The following is a 12693-nucleotide window of genomic DNA, read 5'->3' on the forward strand; positions in this document are numbered from 1 at the left end:
TTATTGGGCACAATAGTTGATCTCCCGCATTCATGCTAGGGGCGAATGCTATTGGATTCAATAAACGAATACTCTTTTCAACTTTGTATCTGTAATGATTTTTTAAATTAGATAAAGTTCAAACTCAAAATTTTTTATTCTAAATATAGGGTAATCAACTACGTACCAATTTTTGGGCGTTGTGGGGTACTAATCCTTCCTCACACGTAACTAACTCCTGAATCTATTTTCTGGTTTTTGCAAACCTTAAAACTTGGTATTTTGATAAAATAAAATATTTTATTAAAATCACTCGATTTTTATGGTGTCCCAATCGCAACTTAAAATGATTGGTGGCGACTCCTCAAATTTCAAAATATTTTCAAAGAAAAACCCCAAGTCGTACTTATTTTACCCCACCCGAGCAAAAAACAGTGTCGATAAACATCCTTGTTCCACTACTCCTTTTGTCTCCTCCATTTACACCCTTATTCTACTACTTTCTCTGTAGCAACCATTTCCAAGTCGACGACGTGTTTGGATGTTCTTTGACTTCTAAGAATGACGGTTGGTGTAAATATTCTCCTTGAACACCTTACACCACATGCTCTCATTGTTTAGCAATAAGAGCCAAATTACTATCCCGTGCCATTCGTAGTCCAAGACCACTTTGAATCCTCGGGTGGCATACTTGCTGCCACTCTACCAAATTCTTGTGATTATAATATATTTGACCGCCTCGTAAGAAGTTACGTTTCAATGAATCAATTTTATTACACGTTGATACTGATGGTTGTTTGTATTGTGTAGAGCGGTATCACTGCTGATGTTGTTTGAATTAAAACTCTTCTCCCTGCTACTGACAACACCTTGCCCTTTCATCCACTTATTTTTTCAAAACTTTATCAACTAATGGGGCAAATACCTCAACATTTACTCTTCCATGTATGATCAATACTCCCAAGTATGTGCCCAATTTTTCCGTGAGTGGAATACCATATAATTCACTCAAACAATCTGCACTTGCTGTCGGTACGTTTGGAGAAATAAAAAGTTTTGATGTTTGAAAATTTACCTCTAGCCTGAAGTATGGTCGAATTCTATTAAGCAGTCTCGTATTAAGACAATTTTCTGCGTCTGTCTTAGCGAAAAATAGGAGATCATCTACAAAAAAGAGGTGGCTCACCTTTGGATCTCTACGTGAGGCTTTGTCGACCTTCCACCTTCCTTGATTTTCACGTTTGAGTATCATGTGTGATAATTTCTCCATGACCAAAATAAACAAATATGGTGACAATAGGTCTCCTTGTAGCATGCCTTGTTGAGGTTAGAAACTGTCTATTTTCTCGCCATTCCAGATAATCTCAATTGATCTAGCTTTTACACAGGACATGACAAGGGCTATTGTCTCTTCTGGAATTTCAAATTCATGGAGCACCTTTCTTAAAAAAATCAATTTACATTGTCATAAGCTTTTTGTAAATATATTCTTAATATGATAGCACCCTTTCGGCCCCTAAGATTCATCATAGAATGAACCATCTCTTGTGTCACTAATATGTTGTCTGTCGCACTTCTTCATGCTGGAAAGCTATTATGGAACATGCTTACTATATGTTGGGAAATAAAACGAGTAATTTCCCTATAACCATATTAGTGAGATTACTAAATAAAAGCGGAAAAATAATATTCGAATTGATAACAGAGTTCAGCCAATTATGCCTACGTCTCCGGACTACTGCAGATCTTTTACTAAAGAGAAAATTTACAGGTGTTTACAAAACACTCACAACTCACAAAAAAACTCTCTAAACTCTTTAGTATAGACAGAAAGAAATGATTTTGGATTATTTTGATACTAAATGAGTTAGGGTATTTATAGTTGAAGTTTAAGGACTAATCTTGAAAATACTCTAAAGTATAGGGACTAAAGTGTAATTATCCCATTTTAAAATATTCAACAAAAATTAAATACACCGAATTCGGTGCCCAATCCACCAAATTTGATGCCCCCTTTTGTCCTATTCGGCGGTGATTCTTGACTTTCAACAATCTCTCACTTGAAGATTGATTTTAATCTGTCTTCACACCCCGATCAATACAGCAGCATTTCTAGTCTTGTTACTCTAGCATGCCAACTGAAGATGAACACAACTTCAGTTTATCCGTAGTCACCGTCTTTATTAACATGTCTGTCGGATTTTGAGCTCCACTAATCTTTTCAAGTTTCAAAATCGCATCTTCCATAAGAGACCGGATAAAATAATATCGCAATTGTATGCTTCTTCCTGGAATGAAAAGACGGATTCTTCGCTAGATGGATGACACTTGACTTTCGCAATACAAGACATTGTTTTCTTGTTTCTTGCCTAACTCTTCCAAGAAACTTTGGAGCCAAACCATCTCCTTACTGGCTTCCGTAACAGCGACATATTATGTTTCAGTTGTGGAGAGAGCAACTATCTTCTGTAGTTGAAAAACCCAACTCACTGCGGTTCCTCTTAGAGTATAGACATACCCTGTAGTGTTTCTTCTGATGTCAACATTTCCAGCTAAGTCACCATCTACATAGCATGTCAGTATCGTATCTCCACCTTTGAAACAAAGTGCTTTGTTTATGGTACCCCATAAATATATGAGGATCCATTTGACTGCTTCCCAGTGTACTTTGCCCAGATTATTCATGTACCTGCTAACAGCTCCCACTACTTGAGCAATATATGGTCTGTACAAATCATGGCATACATCAGACTTCCATTGTTGAGGCATACGACCTTCACCATGTGTGCACGTTCTTCCTCTGTCTTTGGTGACTGTTCTTTGGAGAGTCTAAAATGAACACCTAAAGGTGTACTTATTGGTTTAGCATCTTGCATGTTGAACCTGGAAAGTACTTTGTTGATGTACTCAGCCTGTGATAACATCAAAGTCCCAGACTTTGTTTCTCTTAATCCTTATCCCAAGAATCTGCTTCGCAGCGCCCAGATCTTTCATTGCAACTGCTTTGACAATTTTTGCTTCAAGTTTATAATCTCTTGCATGTCTGAGCCTGCAACGAGCATGCCATCAACGTACAACAATAAAATAATGAGTTGTTGTCGAACTTTTGATGTAGCAACAATGATCTGCTTGACATCTGGTAAAACCACTACTACTCATGAAGCTATTGAACTTCTTGTATCACTGTCTAAGAGTTTTTTTTAAACCATACAAGCTCTTCTTTAACCTGCATACCAGGTTTTTCTTGCCTCCCTCATATAGAGTTTTCCTCCAAATACCATGAAGGAAAGCTGTATTCACATCTAACTGCTCAAGATGTAGATTCTCTGTAGCTAAAATTTTCAACACCAGTCTGATTATAGACAACTTCACGACTGTAGAGAAAATTTAGGTAGGTAATACCTTTTTTTTGCTGAAAACCTTTGACAACCAATCTTGTTTTGTAGTGTTTACTCCCATCGTGCTCTTCTTTGATCATGTAAATCCACTTGTTATGATACGCTTTCTTGCATGGTGGTAATTCAGCTAATTCCCACTTCTGATTTGACATAAGCGAGTCCATCTCATATTTCATGGAAGATTCTCACTTGACTGAATCCTCCATCTACATTGCTTCATCATAGCACTCTGGTTCACCATTGTCAGTCAGCAACAAGTAGTGCAAAGAAGGCGAATAATGCTGGGTTGGTTTAGGAATTCTGGAGGAGCGTCTCTGTTCTGGTGTGCCTGGTCTTCTTGAACTGCTTCAAGATTGATCTGAACATCATTCTAAAAATCTCCTCAAACTCAGCAAGTTCATTTGTTTCAGCTTCGGTATTGGAGCTACTTGATTCTACGGTGACTTGTCTTTGTACATCACATTCTCATTGAAAATGACATCTTTGCTTCTGATGATCTTTCGATTTTCATAGTCCCAAAACCGGTAACCAAACTCATTACCACCATAACCAACAAATATACATTGTTGGACTTGGTGTCAAGTTTACTTCTTTCAGCAGAATTATGTGTACATAGAAATACAACCGAACACTCTTAAGTGTGAAAGGTTTATTTCTTTCTGCTCCATACTTCCTCTGGTATTCTACCATCCAAGGGAACTGAGGGCCCACTGTTGATCAGGTAAGTGCAGTGTTGATAGCTTCCCATAGCAATTTGGGCAAGCCAGCATGTATCTTCATACTTTTGGCACGTTCATTCAGAGTTCTGTTCATGCGCTCTTCTACGCCATTTTGTTGTGGTGTCATGGGAACTTTTGTATCCATCTTGATCCCATATTTGCGTAAATTCTCTGAATCTACTATTTCTGTACTCTCCTCCATTATCAGACCTCAACCGCTTGACTTTCAACCAATCTCATTTTCCACCATGGCCTTCCATTTTCTGAAGGTATCAAAGACTTCTGATTTCTTCTTCAGAAAATAAATCCACACCTTCCTTGTATAATCATCGATGAATGACATAATATAGTGAGCCTACAAGAGATGGAACTGGAGATGGTCCCTATTCATCAGTATGAACCAACTCTAACTTTTCAGCCTTTGGTGTCTTACCAATCTTTGCAAAACTGACTTTATTTTGTAGTCAAAGATGCAATCCTCACATAGTCCAACTCTATATTCTTTAGATCCAGCTTCCATTTTGACAAAAATCTTCATCCCTTTCTCGCTCATATGGCCAGCCTTTGGTGCATAGGTTTGATTTTCCATCAGCATCTGCTACTACAATGATATTCTCTAAATTTGAGGTTACATAGAGAGTATCAGTCTTCTTACCACGAGAAATGACGAGTGCTCCTTGGTAATCTTCATTCACAGCCTGAAAAGGTTGTACTACATCATTCTCCATTAAGCTGTCCTACAAATCAAATTTCTTTGAGGCCATGAATATGTCACTCCTTCAGCTTCCAAGTGGTCTGGTTTGTCAACTTTAATCGGATGTCTCCTTTTCCAACGATCTTCAAGGTTTCATCATCAGCTAAATGAACCTTCCCAAAATCACCACTGACATAATTCTCCATGATTTCTTGGCATGGGTGGAGTGGAAAGATGCCCCTGAATCCAAGATCCATGATTCAATCGGACTATTGATGCTTAGAATCATGGCATCACCTGTTTCTTCAATCATGTTGGCAGATTCCTGTGCCGGTATCTTTCTTCGATGCTGCAATCTTTTTAAAGTGACCCTTCTTGCCACGATTATAACAGTTAAAATATTTCTTTCCCGTTCTTGATTTCCCCTTTTGGATTTCGATCTGCCACGATTTGAATTTCTTTCTGAAGTTCTCCCTCTAGACTCTAGTGCAAGCTGATGCTTGATGCTTCACCCGATTCTCTTCGTCGAATTTCTTCACTCAATACCAGACCCGAACATCGTCGAATTTCAATAATATTTCCCACGAGTTGCTGACTGTTGTAACAGTAGCATTCCAACTGTCTGGCAGAGATGATAAGAGAAAAGCTCAAACTTCAACATCGAATTCAATTTCCATGGAACTCAACTGGGTTATGATGTGTGAGTCACTGAATCCCCTTCTGTCATCCAAAAATTAAATAATCGCCTCATCAGTGAACTTGTTTGAGGCCAATGGCTTCCTACATACTAAAGAGAGCCGCCATAGACCCGTTGTGGTATTTTCCTTTGCTATGTTGAAAGCAACATTACGAGATAACGTCAGTCGGATAACTCCAAGGGCTTGTCTGTCGAGAATAGCCCAGTCTTCATTCTTCATGCCCTCTAGTTGCTTTTCTGAGAGATGTTGATATAGTTTTTTTGGCACAAAAAATCTTTAATTTGCATCTTCCAAAAGCTAAAGTCCACACTGTAACATCCCAAAATTTGGGTTAGTGCCTAAAATGAGATTTTTTGGAATTTAAGGATCAATTTAAGGAAATTGATAAGTTCAATAATTTAAATAGGACTATTCAGTATTGGATTAAATCATAATTATGGAATAAGTAAAGGGTATTATGGTAATTAGTTTAAAAAGATATTTCTTTCCCTTATTAAGAGTAGACATGTGGGATGTGAAGAGTATCTAGAACACTTCTTTTCCTTTTTCATTTCTTCCCGTGGGTTCAAGCTCAAACCTCAAAGGTGAGTTTTATTTTATGATTAATTCTTGAAGGTTTAAGTTAGGTTTTCCTTGAGTGTTATATAAGCTTAAAGAAGCTTATATAAGCTTAAAACACCAAAAGGAGAGAATTAGAAAGGATATTTGATTAAGGGTTTGAGAAATGAACTTTTGTTATGGAAAGGTTTTTTGAAGTTCTAAAGATGGATTTGACTTGTCAAAGGGTTAATTAAGAAGTTAGAGGGGATAGAATTGAATTAAGGAAAACATATAAAAAATTAGATGTAATTCTTTGATTCAGAACTATGGCGAATTATGTGAGATGATGAAGTGTTATAAGAAGGTTTATATGTATAGAAAGTTTTAAGGCATAAGGGGGGTTAATAAGTATAATTTGAGGTCAAAGTAATAATTTTTGGGCTCAAATATAATTTCTGGGTGTGTGCATCTATGCATCTTCAATGACATCGATGCATTCAAAAAAAAAACATCGAGTACAGTTGGTGCATCGATGCATGAGGAGTGCATCGATGCATCCCCTTCAAATAGAAACATCGAATGTAAATTGTGTATCGATGCATGGTAGTGCATCGATGCACCTGTTAAAGAATGCATCGATGCACTGTAGAATGCACCGATGCACTTCAATGAGAAATGAAATAAATCGTTATTCAGTCTATGAAATGATAGTTAAAGTATATTAATTGGATACTGATAGTATATATATATATATATATATATATGATTGTGTAGACATCGATCGAAAGCAAAGTTTGGATAGGTCGACAGAGTAAGATATGCAACGGAAATAGAGTTTAAGAGGGTTCATTGAGACCAGGTGAGTACATGATCATAAGTGTATGTTATGTTAAGGAATTAAGACTTGCGAGAGTCTAATTTCGATATATATGATATAAGTATTAAAGCATAAACATGTAGATATGGTGTTAAATGTATCACATATGAGAAAATGCATATGTCTTGTTGAATGCATCTATATGTGTGAACTATGTAAATGCATGTATTTATGATAATAGGTCATGTGATCATGAGATTGATAATAAGTCATAAGATATTGATAATAAGTCATAATAGGTCATGTGTGAACTATTAATATGAGTTAAAGATAATAGATAATATTTATACATATGAGAAAAAGGTATATGTGAACTATGGGAAATGGAATAAAGAACTATGTGATGTGACCATGTGTGAAAAGGATGAATAATGTGAATTTAATGGGAAAAAGCTACGTGAAAGTAAACTACGTGACTATGTCTCGGATCCGTAAGCAGCATATCTCTGCGCAAAGTTCAGATCAGAAATATTTTGTAAAGTATGTCTTGTCATATAATTTAATATGTTGGCATGTAATTAAGTCATTAAATATGTACGCTCTGATGGATCGGTTAAGGTTTTAATATGTTTATGTAAAAGAATTACTCTAGGAAATAGAGTTTTAAATTTTCTATGGTTTCTTTTATAAAAGTATGTGCTTTGACTAATCAATGTGACACTTCAGATTTGTATCTCTAGGAAATAGAAGTTTTAAATTTTCTATGGTTTCTTTTATAAAAGTATGTGCTTTGACTAATCAATGTGACACTTCAGATTTGTATCTGGTTCGGATATGGGTTGGGTGTTACATTTAATGGTATCAGAGCTAAGGTTTAGCCGATTCTAGGCTTAAACCGAAGTCAATAGTATTTTGAAAAGGTTACATGCCAACAAAATTTTGTGAAAGTTTCTGATCTGATAGAGTTATGAGTATGTTGTCTTCTAATAAAGTTATATCGTTATGTATTAGATGTCTGATCGTGAAAGCTCTCAAAGTGAAAGAATAAGTAATAGACCTAAGGGTAGTAGCAATTCATCTGCCCTGGCCAGGCATGGTGAAGAGCGAACACCTCCAGTAGTACCAGTGAGAGATCAAGGATATTTTTCGGGACGTTAAATGTTGTTTTGTCACATTTTCAACCCTCTGCGCCCTCAGCTCCTCAAATGAATATAACTAAAGAATTGAAAGGTTTTGGAGCACCTGAGTTTAAGGGTGAAGCTGAGGAAGATCCAATTGTTTCGGATCTTTGGTTGAACGATGTTAAGATTATGTTGGATGGGCTCCATTATTCTGATGTGGAGAAATTAGATGGAATAGTTTCTTTGTTAAGGGGACAAGCTAGAATATGGTGGACCAATGTCACCATGAGATTAAGAAGTGATCAAGTGACCTGGTTATTCTTCTTGGAAGAATTTAATCGTAAGTATATTAGTGACCAATATATTAGACAGATGAAGCAAGAATTTATGAATTGAAGCAAGGGAATTATACAGTTTATGAATACGAATGTGAGTTTAATAAGTTAAGTCATTTTGCTGCTGAGCTTATTCCGACTGAGAAGGATGTATGTGACTGGTTTGTGGAGGGTTTGCACCCTAGGCTAAGGGAGTTGTTGATAGCCTTGAATTTGTCATCGTTTCAAGAAGTGGTTAATCGAGCTAAATCTCTAGAGTGAGCTCATAATGAAATATTTAAAGAATAGAGAGTTCAGAAGTCTAAAAGGATCGGTGCTTCGTCGAGCTCCTCTTCATCCAAGAAAAATAGGGAATGGGATTTTCCAACTCATGATATGTTGGAATCAGATGTTTTTATTGATAGAAGATCAAATCTCAGTCAAGTTAGGCAATGTTCATATTGTGGAAAGAATCATACAGGGGTATGTAGAGTAATCTCCAGAGCTTATTTTAGATGTGGGGATGTTGGACATTTTATTCGAGATTGTCCACTTATGACTGAAGAGACAGTACATAGAGAAAGATCTATAGCAATATCTCAAAGGAATAGAGGTAGAGGTCGTAGAAGAAATCAATCAGAGTTATTCACTCACATATGCAACCAACTGCACAAGATTATAATTTAAGGACTGATGAAGATTTCGATGATCCAGAGATGTTGGCAGGTAAATTTCAATATCGTGGTAAAATAGTTTGATGTTAATAGATTTGGGAATCACATAGTATTTAGTAAGTGGTAATTAGAGAGATAATTGAAAGATTTGATTTGAATCAATAAGTAATTATTGTTAAGAGTTGTTGAGTATTATAATGGATTGCTTCATCTTGAGGTAGAGTGAAAATTCAAGGATGAATTTTCCTTAAAGGAGGGGAGATTTGTAACATCCCAAAATTCGGGTTAGTGCCTAAAATGAGAATTTTTGGAATTTGAGGATCAATTTAAGGAAATTGATAAGTTCAAGAATTTAAATAAGACTATTTCAGTATTGGATTAAATCAAAATTATGGAACAAGTAAAGGGCATTATGGTAATTAGTTTAAAAAGATATTTTCTTTCCCTTATTAAGAGTAGACACATGGGATGTGAAGAGTTATCTAGAACTCTTCTTTTCCTTTTTCATTTCTTCTTCTCGTGGGTTCAAGCTCAAACCTCAAAGGTGTGTTTTAATTTTTATGATTAATTCTTGAATGTTTAAGTTGGGTTTTATTCCTTGAGTGTTATATAAGCTTAAGGAAAGCTTATATAAGCTTAAAACACCTAAAGGAGAGAATTAGAAAGGATATTTGATTAAGGGTTGAGAAATGAACTTTTGTTATGGAAAAGTTTTTGAAGTTCTAAAGATGGATTTGACTTGTCAAAGGGTTAATTAAGAAGTTAGAAGGGATATAATTGAATTAAGAAAACATGTAAAAATTAGATGCAATTATTTGATTCAAGAACTATAGTGAATTATGTGAGATGATGAAGTGTTATAGTGTTATAAGAAGGTTTATACATGTATAGATAATTTTTAAGGCATACGGAGGGGTTAATAAGTAGAATTTGAGGTCAAAGTAATAATTTTCGGGTTAAAAATGTAATTCTGGGTTGTGTGCATCGATGCATCTTCAATTTGCATCGATGCACTCTCAAATAAATAAACATCGAGTACAGTTGGTGCATCGATGCATCCCCTTAAAATGAAAACATCAAATGTAAATTGTGTATCGATGCATGGTAGTGCATCGATGCACCTGTTAAAGAATGCATTGATGCACTGTAGAATGCACCGATGCACTTCAATGGGTAATGAAATAAATCGTTATTCAGTCTATGAAATGATAGATTAAAGTATATTAATTGGATACTGATAGTATATATATATATATATATATATATATATATATATATATATATATATATATATATGATTGTGTAGACATCGATCGAAAGCAAAGTTCGGATAGGTCGACAGAGTAAGATATGCAACGGAAATAAGAGTTTAAGAGGGTTCATTGAGACCAGGTGAGTACATGATCATAAGTGTATGTTATGTTAAGGAATTAAGACTTGCGATGAGTCTAATTTCGATATTATATGATATAAATATTAAAGCATAAACATGTAGTGATATGGTGTTAAATGTATCGCATATGAGAAAATGCATATGTCTAATTGTTGAATGCATCTATATGTGTGAACTATGTAAATACCTGTATTTATGATAATAGGTCATGTGATCATGAGATATTGATAATAAGTCATAAGATATTGATAATAAGTCATAATAGGTCATGTGTGAACTATGTAATATGAGTTAAAAGATAAAAGATAATATGTTATATATATATATATATATATGAGAAAAAGGTATATGTGAACTATGTGAAATGGAATAAAGAACTATGTGATGTGACCATGTGTGAAAAGGATGAATAATGTGAATTTCATGGGAAAATGCTACGTGAAAGTAAACTACGTGACTATGCGATCATATGAAATGTGATAAAGAGCAATGTGAAAGAATTATGTGATGTGAATATGTAAATGTGTTATGAGGTAAAAAGATAATGCCCATGTCATGTGTTATGAGAGCTATAGGTATAGTTGGCATGCCAAGAGTCGAGGGTCTACGCGGTCCTTCGGGACATAGTGGTCCTTCGGGACATATGTGTTATATGTAGTCCTTTGGGACATCTACGTGGTCCTTCGGGACAAATTCTACGCGCCCCTAGTAGGATTTATACGAGCTGTGGTGACAGCATTGTGCACAACCTCTATGTTCTCACTTACCTTAAGTTCTCAATAGTATGCATGGGCTTTGAAAAGAAAACATAATTTGATATAATGATATATGTGTTTCTCTGGAAATGGTATATGTGATATGCGATATGTATAAGTGATAAGTTAGGATCATATGATAATAATGGTAACAAATGCATATGGGTAATGGTTATATGAAATGCTATGTGGTTATGTATGATATGATCATAGTAATTATTCAATTATTGTGGTGTTTTTGTAGTCATATTATATGATTGGTTCAATAGGTATGTAATTATGATATGTATTATATGACAACTGCACGTATTTGTTAGGTTACATTGTGCCTTTACATGTCTCACTAAGTCTATGACTTAGCGTGTAAGTGTTTTACACGTAGGTGTGAAAAGTCAGAAGATCAAGTCTCGGATCCGTAAAACAGCATATCTCTGCGCAAAGTTCAGATCAGAAATATTTTGTAAAGTATGTCTTGTCATATAATTTAGTATGTTGGCATGTAATTAAGTCATTAAATATGTACGCTCTGATGGTGTCGGTTAAGGTTTTAAACATGTTTATGTAAAAGAATTACTCTGGGAAATAGAAGTTTTAAATTTTCTATGGTTTCTTTTATAAAAGTATGTGCTTTGACTAGTCAATGTGACACCTCGTATTCATATCCAGGTCGGATATAGGTTGGGGGTGTTACACGCACCATCGAACTTCTCAATTTTCACATTCCCTTCGTCTACAGCCATCGCTCCCACTCGAATCTGGCTTCTTTTGGATTGTTTCTAACAATTTTTGCGAACCACCGTGTATTAAATACCTCTGTCGACAAATTCGTATCGTCGACAAAATTTTACTATTCACAAAATTTACTATTCATATGAATAGTAACCTCACAAAAAAACCGAAAAAATTAACCACCAAAAGTTATGATGCTAGTTGTTGGAAAATAAAATGAGTAATTTCCCTATAACCAGATTAGTGAGAATGCGAAATAAAAGCGGAAAATAATACTCGAAATTGATAACGATGTTTAGCCAATTATGTCTACATCTCCAGACTGCTGCAGAATCTTTTACTAAAGAGAAAAAATTTACAGGTATTTACAAAACACTCACAACTCACAAGAAAACTCTCTTAACTCTTTAATATTGGGATAAATAAATGATTTTGGATAATTTTAAAACTAAATGAGTTAGGATATTTATAGTTGAAACTTAAGGATTAATCTTAAAAATACCTTAAAATGCAAAGACTAAGTACAATTATCTCATTTTAAAAAATTCAATAAAAATTAAATACATCAAATTCGGTTCGATGCCCCTTTTTGTCTCATTCGACGGTGATTTTTGACTTTCAACAACTATATGATAGTAGCATAGGTCGCAATCATTGCACCAAAACTTTTGATAGAATCTTGTAAGACGTGTTAAAAAGGCTTGTTGGTCGAAACGATGTTATCTTGTCAACGACTCGCGTTTTTTGGATTATTATAAAATATACCTTTGAAATCTATTCGTCGGAAAAACCTATTTCGAATGCATTTTGGATGAATTTAAGGAGTGTTTCACTTATCGTTTCCAGTTTTATTTGTAGAAAA

The sequence above is a fragment of the Hibiscus syriacus genome, unplaced genomic scaffold (genome assembly GCF_006381635.1).
Source record: "Hibiscus syriacus cultivar Baekdansim isolate YM2019G1 unplaced genomic scaffold, ASM638163v2 tig00110419_pilon, whole genome shotgun sequence".
NCBI classification, from domain to species: Eukaryota; Viridiplantae; Streptophyta; class Magnoliopsida; order Malvales; family Malvaceae; genus Hibiscus; species Hibiscus syriacus.